This window comes from Coturnix japonica, chromosome 5 (assembly GCF_054131305.1).
Source record: "Coturnix japonica strain WE chromosome 5, WE-NBRP24, whole genome shotgun sequence".
Lineage (NCBI taxonomy): Eukaryota > Metazoa > Chordata > Aves > Galliformes > Phasianidae > Coturnix > Coturnix japonica.
The window spans coordinates 21,385,654-21,404,897 of NC_140667.1; the positions used below are offsets into that span (position 1 = coordinate 21,385,654).

General features: G+C 37.6%; 1 long non-coding RNA gene across 1 annotated transcript in view; it reads left to right on the plus strand.

Moving 5' to 3' along the window:
• The window catches only part of LOC146760713 (uncharacterized), a 189,085-nt gene extending 170,077 nt beyond the window's left edge, over positions 1-19,008 (plus strand). Inside the window, exon 4 of the long non-coding RNA XR_014947124.1 lies at positions 18,390-19,008. This is a non-coding gene — a long non-coding RNA (uncharacterized LOC146760713). The remainder of the gene's footprint in view (positions 1-18,389) is intronic.
• The last annotated feature ends 236 nt before the right edge of the window (positions 19,009-19,244 follow it).

Genomic DNA, 19,244 nt, shown 5'->3' on the forward strand with positions numbered 1-19,244 from the left:
CAGTTTCTACCTGAATTGAATAGTTTCCCAAAGATTCTTACGTTTTAATTGTCTGGCATTTGCATTTGAACACTGTTGTATGTGTGTGTAGCTGTAACTGCAGGAAAGCATTGCCCTTTGCTGAACAATAGCAGAACAATGCTAGACTTCTCTCACCTTTCTTAGTAGTTAGAGATTCTCCTATAGCTCATTGTTTAAATTGAATCAGTTTTTTCAGAGCTAAGTTCAGGCCTATCTACACAATGCCTAGGTTGTCTTCACAAACTTAGTGCAGTATTTAATGTCATGCATACTGAAGATTATTTTGCTTGCCTTGGCAAAGCCAACACTGGAAGTAAGCTGGAAGCTTTCCTTGGAAAGAAAGCAAAGAACACTGCAAATACCAATGAAAGCTAACTAGATGTATGTGAATTACTTCAAGAAAATTTTTTGCATGGTACGAATAACCCCCTACAAATCTAGCTTAGTATCTGTGATCAGCACACTCAGCGGCCTCACTGAGGTGCAGTACTGAATTGCTCAAGTCCTGTGGTGTATGTCAAGTGTAGGCTGGAAACAAACCTTTCTAAACTCCAGCCTAAGACTTGCATAGTGTTGTGCCATGCCGACAAAAAAAAACAGCGTTAATGAATCACACCAGTTCAGAAGGATCATTACAAAATGATGTAATTCTTCATCCCACTGACACTATTGATTACCTTTAAGAAGACACTTACTGGGATAAATTACTTGTTGTTATCTGCAAACCAGTCTTCTCACATTCTTGGACACCAAATAAATACTCCTAGATTTGTTGGTTATTTCAAGATCAATATACATAGCCTCATAATAGCAGAAAATTAGTTTGTCAATAGGAATTGACCAGTGCACAATCCCAAAATTGCAGTTATGCAGATTGCAGCTACTTTGCATGTGTGTGTGTATACATGTGTTTTGGTTTAAGACCCACTCTCTGACATGTCTAATCAGGAAAGTCAAGGTTTTCTACTCCATTGTAAGCCAAATCTGTGATTACTAAATTTGGTAGAATTGAGGAAGTCAGACTTTGAGATGATATGGTCAGAGTCATTTGGTTTGCAGACCTAGGGTTGTTGGTTGATGATCAGATAAACATAAGCCAGTAGTATGCCCTGATAGCCAAGAAGGCCAATGGCATCCTGGCTTGTATCAGAAATTGTGTTGCCAGCAGGAGTAGGGAAGTGATTGTCCCCCTGTACTCAACTCTGGTGAGGCTGCACATCGAGTACTGTGTTCAGTTTTGGGCCCCACACTATGAGAGAGACACTGAGGCCCTAGAATGTGTCCAGAGAAGGTCAAAAAACCTGGCAGGGGGTCTGGAGCTCTGTGTTAGGAGGAGTGGCTGAGGGAACTGGGATTGTTTAGTCTGGTGAAGAGGAGGCTCAGGGGATACCTCGTTGCACTCTACAACCTCCTGAAAGGAGGTTGCTGTGAGGTGGGAATCAGCATCTCCTCCCATGTAACTAGTGATATGACAAGATGGAATGGCCTCAATTTGCTCCAGGGGAGGTTCAAGTTGGATATTAATAAAAATTTCTTCTCCAAGAGTGGAGTACTGGAACACACTGCCCAGGGAGGTGGATGAGTCACCATCCCTAGAGATATTCAAGAAGTGTTGTACTAAGGGACATGGTTTAGTGGGGAAATAGTGGTGGTTGGTGTACAACTGGGCTGGATCATCTTGGAGGTCTTTTCCAAGCTTGGTCATTCTTTGAATCTGTATGCATTGCTATTACAACTCTGTGTGGAAAAGAAGGGGAAGAAGAGGTAAAAACAAGAAGAGTAAATCAATACTTGTATCTATGTGCAAAAAATTAGCATCGCCTTAATAGAAGTAGGATAATCTAGAAGTCTATAAACCCCATGGATGATTACCAATTCTTCCATAAACTACAAAGTAACCAGAAATATAAACTACTCAAACTTAGTATTTCAAGAATTATGAAAAGCAGGATTTAGATCTGAGTTCTTATTTGTGGTTTCACTTAACATTTTGATTCAGTTAAGCCTCTTGCAAGGAATCACAACATCTTTTGGAAGAAAGGTTTGAAAAATGACTTGTTCATTCTGCTTAGACAAGTGACACCTCCCTTTAAATAGTCTCTGACTTGGAGGCCCAGGAACAGACACAGAGATACACCATTGTTTTCATGTTCATGATATTTCTGGATGTGTCCTTATTTGAGATTCATTTATAAATAAAGGTTCAAGATAGTCTAACTTTGAGCAATCTGAAAATGGAAGTTCAATCTGATACTGGAGTACATAGAAGTCTCATTTCAAAAGTTCAAGGTATACATCTTATTATGTTCAAGTCAGTTTGTGTATTTCCAGATTAAAACTCTGAAGTAAAATGTTCAAAGTGCCCAAGGACTTTCTGACAGTGTACCTTCTTGACCTCAATTTCCAACTTTCTCTAATTATTGGACTATAATCTAGGAAATCCTCAAATTCAAGGGAAGAATTAATTACATGCAGTTTTCCAGTCTAATATTTGCTGTTATATGTACAGGAAATACACTAAGAACTGTTTTTTATTTCAAAAACAATAGAAAACAATTTAAGTAAAGCCCAAAACAGAGTTCATCCTCCAAACACAGAAACTGTTTCCGTGCCAGCTCAGAAGTTGGTAGTGGCTTCGGTCTGACCCAGTGGATCAAGACAGAACAGTTAACACTGTGTGTTAGATAATTAAACACCTAGTAGCAAGCAGTGCTGCTTGGATGGCTCACATCCGAGATGAACGTCAGAAACACTAAGCAAAAGGAGTGCCATACCCTCTGACTCATTGTCTAGTTACATCTTGTACAGTCTGGAATATCTCCAAAATAAGAAAATTTTCTTAACTTTATTTAAGGATACTGACCTACGAAATTATATTTCCCTTTTTCCTCACTCTATGTTGATCCAATACAAAAGAGTACGGTTTTTTTTCTCACTGCTGCTCGCCTGTCTTTTTTTTTTTTTCCAGTTCAGCAAGCAAACCAAGAAGTCAATTACTTGCACAGCCCCATGTGAGGTTTTTCACACCAGGAATAGTGCTTCCATTTCACTGTTTTACTTTTCCCCACAGTTCTTCCTTTTGGGAATCAGATCATGGCCTCGTAAAACTGTAGGATGCTGCTGAATTAACTTAAATACTGTAACTATTAAAAGAACAAGTTGGATTACTAATTTAATTGCTTCTTGTAAGCAATTTTTTTCATTCAGGAAGACTAAATACAGTCTCTTTGTTATAACTGTGTCTGCCAATGTATACATAACATTCTGTTAGTCAGATTCAGTAGTTCCTCTCTCTTATGTAATTACTGGACTTACAATTCTTTTTATGGCCCCAACATAAATATCTACTGATTTCACTCTTCAGACCTGGTTAAATAACAGGTCTCTGTTCAACAGATTGTTTATTATTCACCATATTTCAATGGGTAGCCACTACCTAGAGCTAGAAATGAACACTGTCACTCCATCTCTTCTCAGATCTGATTGTGTGGGCACCTGATAGATGCCTGCATTAAATCACATAGAACCTGCAGAATTCTTCACTGTCCCTAAATGCTCAGTGCAATGCAGATTTCTGAAAAATACAGGACTGTAGTTTTTATGGACTTTTACTTATATGCATATAATGCCAGTTAATATGACCCTCTCTCTTGCTCACCATTGAATATCAGCACAGCTATTGATAGTCTTTGCAGCAGGGAGACCTCTATGTACTGTAGAACTGAGATCAAAGTACATGTGGGTTTTTTTCTCCTTTGATCACAGAAGTGGCTATCAGCAGGAGCTCACCTTCCTTCCTAACTTAGGTCCAGAGCTCCCCATATTAAAGCATGGCCTGCCCAGTGGGCTCCTGTTGTTTGCTGTGGCAAGGAACAAACCTACATCTAATATAATGTACAGGAATAACTCCTGTTGGTTTCTCCTGCCTGCTGTAAGGAAACGAGATGAATCTGCCTGGACGTAGACATTACAGCTGCATTTCTGATGTTCAGTGAATTGAGAAAGAATGCTTAACTCTTTGCTTCTCAGTTTTCAAAAGTTTTGCAAAATTCAAGAACTTTAATGGCCACAGGATACCATTGGGTCACCCTGCCACTGCATCAACAAACATTTCAGTCACTGAGCATGAGAATTCTCTTGATGCTCCTAAGCCTTGCTTCATTTTTTGCTTCATGACTGTTATGAGAAAAAGGAATCCCTTTTGCCTATGCATGTCTCAGGGACAGACCCAGCCATGTGGCTGTGCCCATAGTTCGCTATCTGGGAGTGTTTACCACATCAATGGGTACTAATTCCCGTAGGGGAACTGAAGTCTTTACAGCTCCACTACTCTTTCCTAGCTAACCTATGCCTGTTTTGGTTCTCTTGTCCCCATTATCAGGGATGATTTATGCAACTTCGGATTAATATTATTTTTTAATTTAGATTCATCGTAGAAAAACTGTTCAAACCAAATGTGTGGTTCTGCATAGTCTCTAAACACATTTTCTGCAAATACTGACTCTGTCAGTAGAATTCTCTTCAGACTTGCTCAAAAACCCTTAAATTCTGCACACAGTGTGCCTCTGTAACTGTCTGATCATATTATTGCTGCCTTTGTACTCCTTAATCCTTCTACTCATTATTATTTATTCATTGCATCTTGCCTGATGCTTACTGGTAAACCTCAGAACAAAGACTGCATCTTCTTGGATGCCAGTTGCAACGCAGGCAGTAACTGGAGCCCTCAGGTACTGCTTCAGTGTGGCTAGTAATGCAGAGAACTTTCTGCGACAAAGGACAAAGGGGTCCCTGCCCTGTGCCCTGAGAAGTGCAGCATGCAGGCTTCTAGCCCACTCCTGGGTTCAATTGCAACTGAAGTGATATTGGCTCACGCCCAGAATGGTTCAGTACTGATTTCCATAACCTTAAGACAGTCAAGCAGAGTTTGCAAGAAAATGCAATATTTTAAAATGGAAAAACCTTGTGTGACAAGGCAGGCCTAAGAGACAGGAGTCCTGCTAGAAAAAGGACTTAGCCCTATTCTCTCTTTCTCTGCAGAATCCTGGTGTTCACCACAGTTGTGACCACAACACCACAATCTCTTTTTTCACCACTATCTGGTGTTATATTGACTATCTGGAGGGAAGAGCATAGGCTATGCCAGCTGAGGCCAGCTGTGGGAGTTAGATGCCTGATGGGCAACCTGATGATAACTAAATAGAGCTGTCTGGCACAGGACATCCTAAATAAAAGAAAAGCAAGTGGGTGACACTCACAAATTGATATTTGTAAGAATCTATGAAACAGGGTAGCACACAGCTATGGAAAAAAGGCAAACATTTGTGCACTCTGTCCTTCTGAGAGGTACTGCAGGGGATTTGCCAAATGCAGATATGTAGTTATAAGTAGTTATGGTGGTTGTTCAGACCAGTTGACTTACATAGTCTTCCTCTGTCACTGCATGCACCATGGAAGTCATCTCTTTCCCTCAGAGAACTTGGAACACATGTTCAGAAAGCAATAGAGGGGAAGCTCCTACCCATGGTCTGCTGAAGCATAATAAAAGGAGTCGTATTAGCCACATCTGTCTTTAAGACAGTTCCCAGTAATAGGTGGAGATTTCACGCTGTATCAACATTCTTCATCTGGATATTGGAGTAAAATCTGCAAGGTATCTCTCCCCTAAGCAAATTTAGATGCCTTAGAAGAAACAATTTCTTTTACATGTCCCCCTCTATTCCTTCCCGGCATCTCTACCCTGAAGACAAGGACAGAATTAATTTTCCATTCTCCATTTACAGCAAATAAAGAACACAATGTTCACTCCACATCATTTTCATCTTCTATCTTAATTATCACCGCAAAGACTACAGAAATCATTATCTTTATGATGATGAACGTCCAATTAGCATTTCCCATATAAATTTCAGATCATGAAGAAGGCTGTAATGGATAATGCAAATTCCTAATGGTGGTTTTTTTTTTTTCCTTGCTGAAAAATTGAGGCGCTTAACAAAATGAAACTTAATCTGAGCCATTTTCAAACAAGTCAAGATCTTTAATTACATGGCAGGGAGGGAGAAAAGACTGAAACTAAATCTTAAAAGTGGGCATATTTGAAAAGACCTTGCTTTTCCAACCCATTGCTCAAGCTTTCTCCTCCAGCTAGCTAAATACTTGTCTGTTTGTTCTCAATGAGTTTTTAACTATTGTGAAAGCTAGTAGAGGAAATTTCTTTCATTAATTATATTATTTAGTAGATTAAAAAATTATTCCAAGTAAACATTCTGTTGTCTCTAGTATAGCATTTTAAATGATTCCAATCCACAGTATTTACATGTAGGGAGAAATTTCCAATAATTACATTTCTGCCATTGTAAGGCAGTAAGAGACACAACACATCCCTGGTGCTGGTTGAGGTGCAGAGGTATGTGTAGAGAAATACTAGTTGGATTCATTCCTCCCAGATTGTTTTGGTTTGGGGAAAAATTAAGTCAGCTGGTGGTTTTAGAAGTATCTTAAAAATTCTTTGCACACCAAAATTGCAATAACAACTGTCATATTGAAAATAATTAGCACTTATATTCAGAGATAATAAAGCAGGAAAAAAAAGCAACCAAGGCAGGAAAAAAAAAAAAAAAAGAGAGATACCTTTGTCCAGCAAAGTGTCTTTAGTGTCTTCAAGCTTTCATCTATACAGGACAGAGATACTTCAATACTGCATTCATAGATCTGAAGTGAGTACAACAATTTTTACTTGGCTTTCACATTGTACAGGCTGATGGTCCCAGCTCTTCTTCTTGTATGTAACTATTTTTACACCAGGTTTATCATACATAATTCTTGGCCTTCTAAAATCCACTGAGAGAAAGATTTTCAAGTGTTGTTTTGCTACAGTATTAAGAAAGTCTAAGTTTAATTTTAGAGTATGTGGTAAATGCATGACATTGAATTACAATAACCTAATAACTCCTGACTATTGTAACTTTAGATTGTGTGCTTATTATTCATATAAATGTCTAATCAATTTCTGAATTCTCCTTTTAACTTTGTCTCAATCACTTATGATGGTGCCAACAATTATTCTTCATCTTCAAAAGCATTTCTTCCCCTCCACTTGAAGCATAATTTTCTCTAGTTTCCTTTTGTTCTTGTGCGTGAGGGGAAAAAAAAAGCAAGAAGAATTATGTGACTATATGCATTCATCATTTTGTTATTATCCTTTGTTCTTTAAATGTTGAATAGGCCCAGTATCTCCATAGTGAGGAGATTTTTGTGTTTCTCAACTTTTTTTCAATGCCCTCCTTTCCATCCTTTATATGTATGTTTGGAAATAGTATATTGAGAACTGGAACCTAATTATAAAGTGATTACGAATTATTTCACTCAAGGGTTGTGTCATGACTACACCATAGTGTTACACAATGCAACGTTATCTTTCTTAAGCCCATGTACTACTCTTACAAGTAGACCTGTAGTTTGGATGCTCAGTGACAGGTCTACCAAAGCCTGAACTGTGTGTAAACCTGAATCAATTATATGATATATTTGAGGGAAGTTTACAGAAATGAATGTATTGATTCCAATTTTAAAATTAGCTATACAGAATACAAGTAAAAATAGTGAAGCTTCATATATAATTTTTATTTGTTTTTAGACAGCATTCTAAGAGACACTGTGGTGCTGAGCAACTGATTTCGCTCTGCACTCTTTTTTTTTTTTTTTTTTTTGCTTACTGTTCAATTTCAATAAATTTGACCAAAAAAAAAAAAAGGAATTATCTAGGTTAGTTAGATGTGTCTGAGTAACTTAAAGAAACTATTAGTGCCTGCTAACAGCTAACAGCTGTAGTTCTCACTGGACACCAGGAAATCCATGTTATGAATGCCTTAAACACAGGGAAAGACCTGGGTAGTGAATTTCTTGCTGTCTACTTAAGAGCTTATTCCAGCACAAGTTTTTTCATATTTTTCATACTTCATACTTTTTCACATTCATAATATCTTCATTTCCCGCTTATGCAGATACTCCAGTCTTAAATGTAGGTTGTAATCCTGCTTAGTTTTTAGTGAGGAGTTTGGATGAGTGGCCTCAAACACTGGTGAGGTTTTATTAACCTAGGCCATCAACTTGCATAGATGTGTATAACAAGTAGAACATGTTTGAGACTTACAAACAATAAAGAAAAAAATGTTATTTTAGGGACTGCTTAGCCAATGATGAAGGAAGAGGGCTTTGTAGATCTAGAAGTTCAAGTGATGTTCTTCTAAAGGCCCTTGATAATGTTTGAAAAGTTGGGTCAATTTTACTGTCCTGAAAAATAAATAACCATACAATCAAAGCTCCTGATAGAAGATGTGGAGATAAATTGATGAATGGGCATCCACAACACAGTAGCCAATTTTTCAAAATCCTCATTAAGAAATCTTAATAGCGATTGGCAGGTTCCTTCAAACATGGAAGGAAACTGATGAACAGGACTCTGCTTAAGAAGCTATCGTATCAGTGGTAAGGAAGGAAAGCTACGTCTAATATGTTTTCTTGTAAATCTTCCTGCTGAATAAACAAATTTAGTTCTTTCACACAGCTAATACAAGTGTGCTCCAGTGAAATCAGGTATAAACTAGAACATAGCACACTCTCAGGCTAAGTAGCACTGTGCACCACCTGTGTGTGAGGCAGCTTCAAAGCGCTTTCAGTCTACAAAGAAAAGCTTCTATGTAATGCGCAGCCTAGTGCTTAAAGACGGGAGAAAGAGCTGAGAGTCCGTGGTTTTGTTCACACCTCTGTCCCCAGTGTCATTGCTTAAGTTTTCCCTGTTCAACATCATCTCACTGTGGAAAAACATCTTTACTTATAAATACATACTAAGATTTTGATGGGAAGCTATGAGATTTAACCCATCAAAATCCATTTCTATACAGCTGAAGGTAATGGAAACATTATTGACTTCAGTGGATATGGGAATAGAGCACTTAAGTTAAAGTCAATATTCTGGATGATAATGATAAAGCAGATTAAAGTGAAAATTATTTAGCTAAGTTCACAGGGCAAACATCATGTTCAGCTTTCAGATATTTAAAAAAATCTGTCAAAGAGTCATGTAGTCCATTTGTTCACATTACATGTATTTTAATCACAGTAAATTGTCAGCCTACTGACAAGTGTTTCACTGCTTTATTCCCATCAGAATAATGATTTCTTAAAATAATAAAAAGCCTCTGTCTCAGTAGCATTTTGCAGCTTCCCAGGGCAGCTCCATTCACACAGTTGTATTTGCATAAGAGGCAAATAAGTTTTTATTGTGAAGGGAACATAGCATAAACCAGGCAAAATAATGACAGGGAAAATGTAAGGATGTTCTTAAACTGAAGGATTATTTGTTATTATCTTTTTATAAGATGCTGCTGGAGAAATTCCCTTCCTAATCCCATTAGCAAGAGGCTTGTGCTGTAGTGCAACTGTGGAAATACTACTTACCTATATTTCTATCATGGTAAATTCTTGGCCTACTAACAAACACTTTGATACTTTATTCCCAGTAGAATAAGATCCTAGTAGCTTGGATTTATTTAATACTTTTCTCCCTGGTGGGATATCAATAGAATTTACATACTTGGGAAACTACAACTTAGGAATGCAACACAGTGACTGTTTAATAATCCTTAGCAAGAACCTATAATACAAAATGGTGCCTACAATGTCAGCATAGGAGGTCTTGCACATTAGCAGATTGTAATTAGATCATCTTCCAGTAATTTGGTAATTAAGATAGAGTGTTTGATGAAAGGGACTTACACTACAGTTTGAAGAAGGAATTTCTGTCTTGTGAAGAGCCCCATGAGCACTTTAATTAATGGAGGCAGCCTAGTCTTTCATTCTGTTATTCATCTGAAAGCACATACCTCACAGAGACCCCTTACTCCATAAATCACACTTTTTCAAGGCAGAGGATCATCCCAGTCTTCTAAAACTGTTACCAGATGTCATTTTAATTTGTCACTCAAGAACATAAACAAGCTGGAATTAGCTTAGCATTTTTATTTCAGTCTAGAAAAATAACTTATTGCAGAAATATCCCTAGTTCACAAAATTATGTCAACGAAAATATACTCCATTAAATGCACATAAAAGAAGCTTGTTTTCTAAAACAAATTCTAATAATAGCATCCATAAAAATTATGTTTTGAGGACCTTAGCAATCATAAGACAGGTGGGGGAACTCTGAGTAAAATTTTCTTGCTAGGAAATTATATTTTTAAACGTGTAATTTTCAGCTATAAAGTCTAAACCAAACATTTTGTAGATGTCAGCCTGAATCTGAACATTTAATTCTTATGTTCACATTGTTTACAAGTTTTTTTACAACAGAACAATTTGGGAAGGGGACTCAAACAGTACAAATCTAGAAATAAATAATATTGCATTTCAGGAATTATGTTAATAATTCTGTGCAGAAATCTCTCACTATTAAACTAAGCAGAATTCTAAAGAATGGATTCAGTTTCAGTCATCTGAGAGAACTGCAGAGGTACTTTGGCATTCTAAATTTTAGTTGCATCTCAAGCTAATCATTCATTCATAACTAATTTGATCTCATAATAATGCAATGGCTAGTTGTTAAAGATTATGTGGAAGCTCAATATTAAATTCCCTGCTGAAAAGGGAAGCTCAACATGTCATATAAACTGAATGTATTTCCTATCACAGCCATTGAAATAAGTCAAGTGGCTGTAACCTGATATTTCAATGTTAAACAAACACTTATAAGTCTACAGGCAAGTAATCAACATGACTAGCAGGCTGACATCCCTTTCTTCAGAATGAAATATCATGCTGGCAACGCTCACAGTCAGTGATCCATTGCCTCTTGCTTTGGATTGGCAGCTTTGGCAGCTATTTTGGTGAATTCAAGAGTGAGTTTGATCTTTTGCCCTTTGGACCTTTTGCCCATTAGACTTGTCTTCGCAAATATGAAAAATTTCTTGCAACGGAGCTCAAAGTCACCAAGAAGAAGTCAGTCAAGTGTAAGCTTGGAGGAATACATATGTTTTGGTACTTCTTCCAGAGCTAGAAGATTACTTCCTAGAAAAACTGATACTTACAATTATATGTGATAATAGTGATGACAGATACAACAATATGCACCTTTTTGTATTTTAATCCGTAGCAACCAGATTTCTGCAAAAAATAGTGGTTTGATAGCTATTATTTTGTATTTTGTAGTAAGCATCCCAACAAACTTGCTGATGTAGACTTTTTTCCTAAAGTCAGGAACACTGAATTTGAGATGCAAATATTTATTACAGGTTGAACTTCTATGATATAGGGAGAGATCAGAAAACATGCTACACGGGAAAATTAAAATCTAGTCAACCAAGCAGATTTTTCACCCCAAATATGATTCTTAAACTAAGCATCACCTGATTTTATTTTATATTATTTTATTTTTTATATTTGGGTTTTGTTCAGTTCATTTTTTATCTTTTTTTTTCCTTCTTTCTTTTCTACCTAAAAAGCGGAACTAGAAATTTGAAATCACAACACAAAAGAATGTCTTTGTGCTTATAACTCATTATACTCCTTCATGGTCTTAGAAGAACATCCAAACTAAGTCTTCTTCTTCCTTCCTATCTTCTTTCTTTCTCTCTTCATTAACTGCAATATAAAATACACAATCATCATTCTCCTATTCTATAAAGAAAGAAATGAACTTATAAATATATGTATATGGCTATATGTGTTCATATTAAATGAAAAAAGCCCTGATGATAAAATGGAAACTGAAATTTCTGCCCTAGCAAACCTCATATTAATGCTGAGTAAACAGCTGTTATATGCTTAAAAATACAGTGTTGTTCACAAAACTTTGGTTCTTCTTATTGGTGTGAATCTTGAAAGAAATTGTGAGGAAAATCGTGGAGAGCTGTGAAGAAAATCTTGAAAATACAGCATCCTGGATGGTGTCTAGAAATGTACACTCTTTGCAGAAATTGTATTGCATCTCATCCAGAAAACCTTCTGCTGCAGATGAATAACATGGAGTTCTCAAAATAGTGAAGAGAGACAGATTTCTTAGTACTACTGTCAGCTCCAATGCTGATAGATAGCCGAGCTTCTGTGTGTCATTGCCATGGAAACCTAAGAGTGCACAACTTTCTTAACATTTTGCAGTGTTTGTAATGTTCTTGTTCAGACCGGGAGCTTTAAGAAATATGGCAAGAGAAATATCTCCAGATTGGTCCTGTTAAAAATCAGGTTCAGACCCACTTTTTAATTAGTCAGATTCTGATTTTTCTGAACTCCTACCCAAGATGCAGATTTTATTTCTGAGCCATATCCATCACTAAGGCTTTTATTTTATCCCAACATCTTATTTGAACATCTTTTACTATACTTGAAGATAGAAGTAAGTTATTACACAAAGATTCTGTCTAATTTGTTATCATTTGCTACTTCACAATCTATCCCTGGCTTATTTGCCATCGCCTTTAGTTACTGTTCATAGCCATAATGCTTTGTAGCTCCAGAGGGATCGGCTGGGACATAAATGCAGTGCTGCTACAGCCTCATTTCTATTAGACAACATGCACACGGCTGTACTATACCAATAAGCAACCTGCTGTGACCACAAATTTACTGTGCATCAGTCTGCTAAAACTTTATTAAGCACAGTACAGAAACTCGGTTATTACTGGAAATTACATTTCTTACTGTCACACAAGTTGCATCCAATTATTTTTTCTTACTTTTTTTGTTGTTGTTGTTCCATCCCAAGCTTACCCAGGAGAGTGGGGCCAGTGCCCTTTCAGCAGTCTTGTAGTAGGAAGCTGGGGATGTACTGGAGTGTCTCAACATGGCTCCCACCATCACTGCTGCCCTATAACTTTGTCTCACAACAGCTCTAATGCCGTGAGAGCAACTGACTGAATACATGAATTTGGCTGTTTTATAGGGAATCTGCTCAGTTTACTCCTCATGTCCTTACTTGTTTTTCATATTTGTTTTATTTATCCTAGGTTCTGAGTACAAGATCTCACTAATAGAAAATTCTGTCATACTAAGAAAATGCACCCTGGACAGCGTCTACTTTTCCCTTTGCAAATATAGAATGTGATGGAATAATACTCAAAACAAGGTATCAAAGCCCAGATACAATCCTTCCTCAGTCTCATCCTCCTTCAAATGTTAACCAACTAGATCAAATTAATACAACTCTGTTCATAAATTTGTGCAGGGGTCATTAACTTCCAGCTAACTCAGGGAGAGTAAGGGCAATGCTATCATCACCTCTGTCTGACAGAATGGTTAACAGAGTAGCTTTGGTTGCTGTTCCTTCAACTAAATGCCTAAAAGTTCTTTCTTTATTTTGTTTCATATGCAGAAGTTCCTGTATATTGAGGGGAAAATAAGCAAACAAATAAAGCCAAAATGCAAGGATTTAGAAACACTTTAGCCCTCCTTAGTGTGTACTGTGAATCTCACCTCAGAGAATATCACTGAACAAAAACACTGTTTGGATATACTATAGCTTTTATATTTGCCATATAAAAAAAAGTCAGAGCTACCTGGGACATGGAGAATCTCTTTGGCATTGGTACAAAGCTCTCCCTTCTTGTTTCCCCACCAGCTTGGCTGTGGTTATGCTTTGTACTACTCATTCTTTATTAGGAGCTTATTGATTTCAGCAAGAGCTGAAAGTGCAATGCATTTCTTGGGCCCTTTGATTGAAAGCTGATGCTTGTTAGTAAAAGTCCAGAAGAAATGGAAAAAACACCCTGAGTGCAGCCCTTCTGAGATTCTTAATACTTTTGGTAGAGCTCTGTATTTATCTAAAATGTCCCTAGAAAGCTACTTACTTATCGTAAATGATTGCTGCATGTCATAAAGCATGCAGTTCAGCTACTAGCAATTTGGATCTGAGATTCTTCACATGTTTGGGAAATACAGAATCAAACCTGCCTTGTTGGACCTATCCTTTTTGTGAACCCTCAAGTGTTGGGAAGTTAATTAGATACCTCTAACTGCTTAAGCATTATTTATTTCCTACATAAAATAGCAAGATTTTAGTAAATGACTTTTTGCTGAACCCTTCCCTAATGATTGAAGATGCATATCTATGTCCTTTTTTTTATGTGACTTATATTTATGTGCATAATTTATATGAAAATGCACGTTAGTTATGTATTTATACACCTTCACAGGTGTGTGGTAAAACGTCAGTAAAATTCAGAAGATAAGAAAGAGTCACAATTGAGGTTGCTTGCTGTTGATGATTCTAAAAATGAACTGAAAATTTGATCCACATCCTTCAGATCTTAGTATTGCCTGATTCTACGTGGTGGGAAAGATTGCAGAATCTAATATTTATACATGCAGGGCTATCAAAGCATCAGATTGGCAAATAAAACCCAAAACTCAGCTGCTACTGCAACTGTTTTTACAACCACCCAAACAGGTGGACTGTGGGCTCATCCATTCATTGGCAAGCTGTTGCTGGGCTGTCCTCAGGCACTGATCCTCTGCTTTGTACTTGAGCCAGCCTGTTCCATCTCTGTCTCCACATCAGGATTCTGCTCATCTCCTCCCAGATGGTGGAATCGGAATGAGGTGGAAGAGGAAATGAGGTAACAGTGGCTCAGGAGAGCTTAAGAGCAGGCTTAAAGACCCAGGAGAGGTGCCTGTCATTATTAACATAAATGGGATATGTACCAAAGTGACATATACTCTGATTTCACAGTGTGATAGCTTCAGCTGTAATTTCACTGCTGTTCACTTCCCTCCTTACCTCAGCATCCCATTGAGCCACTCACAGTTACACTAACACACCTTTTGGTGTGTACAGCTCTTGTACAGCTCCTGATGACCTGCATTTAGAGATTCCATGAAGACATCTCTGTTCAGAGAGCTGTACCTAGAAGGAAGGATCAGGTAGAACTGGTTGAGTAGCAAAAACTCCTTCTAAAATTTGTAAGCAAGGTTAGAGAAGGTAGAAAGGTAGGTTATCTAAGAAATTGCTCCAGGAAAATAGTCACTTGGTTGCCCTCCCCTCTGGCCTGTGTACCAAATAAGCTTATTGCAATTAAAGGAACTTTTTTGGTGCAATACTGAGTCTCAGAATGAGGACGTTGTTAGAGTATTTTAAATTATATTCAAGTTAAATATTTAAATTGTATTTTATTCATAATCTTTTTTTTTTTTTTTTTTTAAGTATATCTTAAATAGTTTGAGTAGCAATGACATAGGAACAATAGTTCATGTGTTGTGCTCAAATCACATAACTTTCATGTCCATACACACATCTGTATACCACAGATTTGGAACTTAGACTACTCCTTAATACAAACACTATTTATCTCTGCAGCTGTCTTTTGTATATTTAAAGTAACATCTTTATTTTAACGAAGTGTCTTATCTTAAGCATTTCTGATGACGCAAAATGTAGTTAATAAAGTAATAGTCAGTTATTGAGTAATCTGCCCAAGGCATTTAGCAATAATTTACTTGTTCTGTAACCTAATAACCATTTTAGCTTCAGGGTACAATAAAACAGAAGTGCTAATTCAGTGGTGTTAAAGGAAGTGTAATTAGATTGAGGACACATCCACTTCTGAGCTTAGTCACTTGTGACCTACTGCGAAGCTACCAGGGAAGAGCCAGACACTCCTGTGCTGAATTATTCATGGCCTTATCTACTTCAAGGGGCTGATGGAAGCACTGTACATACAGTTCTACTCAGCAGATTCTAACTGCACTCTTCTTGGTACAATTTAAGAAGTATTCAAGTCAGGAATATTAAGATAGGGAAACATGGATTCATGTTTTATGTCACATTCATCTAATTTTCAAAGAACTCAGAACATTTCCCTATAAATGAGACAGTGTGAGAGAAAATATTAAGAGGGAATGAGCAAGTGTGTCTCACGGTCATAACTCTGGGCTTCCTTAAGAGGAAACAGTCTGCTTAGCTGCAAGGGGAGCACAAAAGCCCCTCTGACTCCAAATGGAGAAAACTACAGAGCCATTCTGAAGAGGGCACCAGACTGAATGGAAACCCAGCAAATTTCACTCCACTACAACAGATAGATTGAATTTTCCTGCTGGAACTGGAAACATGGAGGAACTCAGATACTCTGCTATAATCACTAACCCCAGTGACTGAATATGCTTGTACTCATAATATTTATATCATAGCGTTAAACTTGGCAACACATTGTCTGGACTGGGCAAATAGATAGGTTCTAAAATACCCTACCACTATTTTTAGCAATTGTAGTCATACTAATGCCTTTTTTTTTTCTGTCTCATCCAATGTTCCAAATACGCGCATTTGTACTCATTAGCATTCTTGTAGCTTTTGAGGGGAAAAGAAGCTCAAAATCCAAGGGATTTCTGTAATGTGTTGATGTGATTGAATATGTACCAATTCAGTAGTCATTATGGCCCAGTTTTATATCACTCTCTGACAGAGCTAACCTGCACTTTGCTGTGAAAACAGTAAAACTCTTTCTCATTGATCAGTTTGTTTAGTTTTGAATTTGTCCTAATAACAGATTCTCTGTCAGCCTCACAATGGAACGAGGCTCTGGCCAAGACAAGTGGAAAGTTTCTCTGTAAATTTGTTAGAGTGATAGAGAGTGTGGTGTTGCATTAAAGAGCTGCTTTCAAATGGCAAGAGAGGACAGCAGGTGCTTCCTTATGCACCTACCTCTCACAAGCAAATATAATGGTGCTTTATTGGGAGATCAATAAAGGAGCTGAAGGACAGAATAAAGTGAGGAATGGAGATGCCCTTGATAATCTGCTCTTGTCTGCCTTGAGTAACAAAGCGCTGTCTTCATTCTGAGATACTTATGTCAGAGTGACAAACCAATATTATGTTTGAATCTTGATGACACACAAATAAACACATTCTAACATTTGTATCTTATTTGTATCCTATTGCATTGCAACATCTTTCTGCACAGTAAGACTTACATAACTGAGGCTCTACCATTAGAACAAAAGCCGGGCTAGTGAAATATAAGGGTCAGAATAGAAACCCACAGATGTGTTGCTCATAGTTCACTAAATGAACATGTCCCCTTCCAAGGAAGCATCCTGTGTTGGATATTGCCACACAGAGAATTACCTGAGAAGGCGTACAATACAGAGGTTATTGTCCCATCTGAAAGCAGCAATACGGAAAATGCTCTCATGTTGCACGATGCCCTCATCACAGGTACTTAAGTCAGTGCTATGTCTGCATGAAAGAAAACATGGTGGGCAGAAGACTGAATGGATGGGATAAAGTCTGTCCTTATGTAACCTCCTTAATACAGGATCTCTTGAAAACAAACAAACAAACAAACAAGAAACTAGTTAGTACAGAAATTTTCCCTTACTATGAAAATCCAAATGAAGATTCTTCGGGAGAAAAAAAATATATATCAGCATACAGAGATATAATTGCTATGTGTGGGAACAGATGGAACACCTCTGCTATGAGGATATGCTGAAAGAGCTGGGGCTGTTCAGCCTGAATAAGAGATGGGTCTAAGGTGTTCTGATAGCAGCCTTACAATATCTAAAGGGGATCTACAGAAAAGAAGGGGGCAGACTCTTTATCAGGGTCTGTGGTGACAGAATAAGGAGAAATGGCTTCATGCTTAAAGAGGGTAGATTTATGTTGGATATGAGGAAAAAGTCTTTTACAGTGAGGGTGCCTCATCTGTAGAGACTTCCAAGGCAAGACTGGATCAGGCCCTGGGCAACGTGATCTAGCCGTGCATGTTCCTGTTTTAGTCCCCTCATTCTGTGGGAGTGGGACTAGACAACCTTTAAAAGTCCCTTCCAACTCTTAAGGATTCAATGATTCTGTGATTCTGTGGTTCTGCCTATCTATGGAAATGATTTTATGAGTAGAAATCTTCTGTAGTCTTATTTGATCTGTATATGAATTTGTTCCCCTTTCATCTTTTCCCCTACATAAATGCTGCAGCTGGAAGCTCATATATCCATCTGTTTCTGTAAACACAGAATTAACTTTATGGCCAGGAAGTGCCAAGTGCTGCACATTTAGTGCAAAGGCGCACTAATGCTTCCACTGCCACACTGGATATTTAACCACCACTGACAAAACTCATCTGTCTTTTGTTGTGTTGTCTCCCACATACTTAAAATGTTGATGCTGTTCCTCCTTGCAGCACAGAAGCTACCTTTAGCTATTATAAGTATGTCAAGAATGATATTGTACCTTACTTGACTCTTCATGTTGTTTTGTTTCATCACTTTAGAGCCAGTCATTTCTTAGTATGTGGGCAAATCATAATATTTAGATTTCAGATGCTTCTACCATGGCTCTTCTTCATGGCATATTCATCCTAATGGTTGTGTTGGTATTGCAGAATAAATTGCTCTATGGCCCAAGTGGAGTACAATGAAGAGCCTTCCCAGCCTTTGTGTGCGAGTTTCCCTGCATGGTGAGCTGAGATATACCTGCATCCCTTCCTGACAGACAGGTAGGCTGTGGCTGCACTGTACACTAGGAACCAGAAGGGCCATGCTGCAGAATGCATCAAAGTGGAGGTAAAATCTTCCTAAACTATCAGAGATTGTAGTACCTCATAGTAGCTACAGCTCCTGTGGGTCCCTGTTCAGCTCTTACAAAGCAACTATCTACAAGCTTGCTGTGTCTTTTCTGCTTCAATTCTCTCACCATGTATTCAGTTCTGTAAATGTACATCTAAGTGAGCTGTGGGGATACCTGAGTTGCTTTGATCATGTTTTCAGCTTCACTTCTGTGAGGATTTGAACAGCTGAATTCTGTTTGCTTTGTTTTGAGCTTATGTTTTTCCAGATATGGAGAGTTTGCATGAATGAGAGTTTGTGGAAAGCTGCAGATGTCTCTCTTGTTCTGGACAACCCATAGAAAATAAAAACTATATCATATAACTCAGCCAAGCAGTTAAGCAATGGAAATTGTGAGTTGTCTGTAGTGATTGCTCTACAGAACACTTGTTGTGAACAACATAGGCAGATCACCAACTGAATAATGTTCCTTAAGACAAGTCTTTCTTAAAGAGAACAGCTGAAAAAAACAAAATCCAATCAGTAAGGGGGAAAAAACAAAAAAAACAAAGCAAAAAACAAACAAACAAACAAACAAAACAAAAAACAAAAAAAACCCCCACATCTGGCTATTTGTAGTTTTTAAAATGAAAAAGAAGAAAAAACAAAACTAGCATCCAATTTCTCCACTT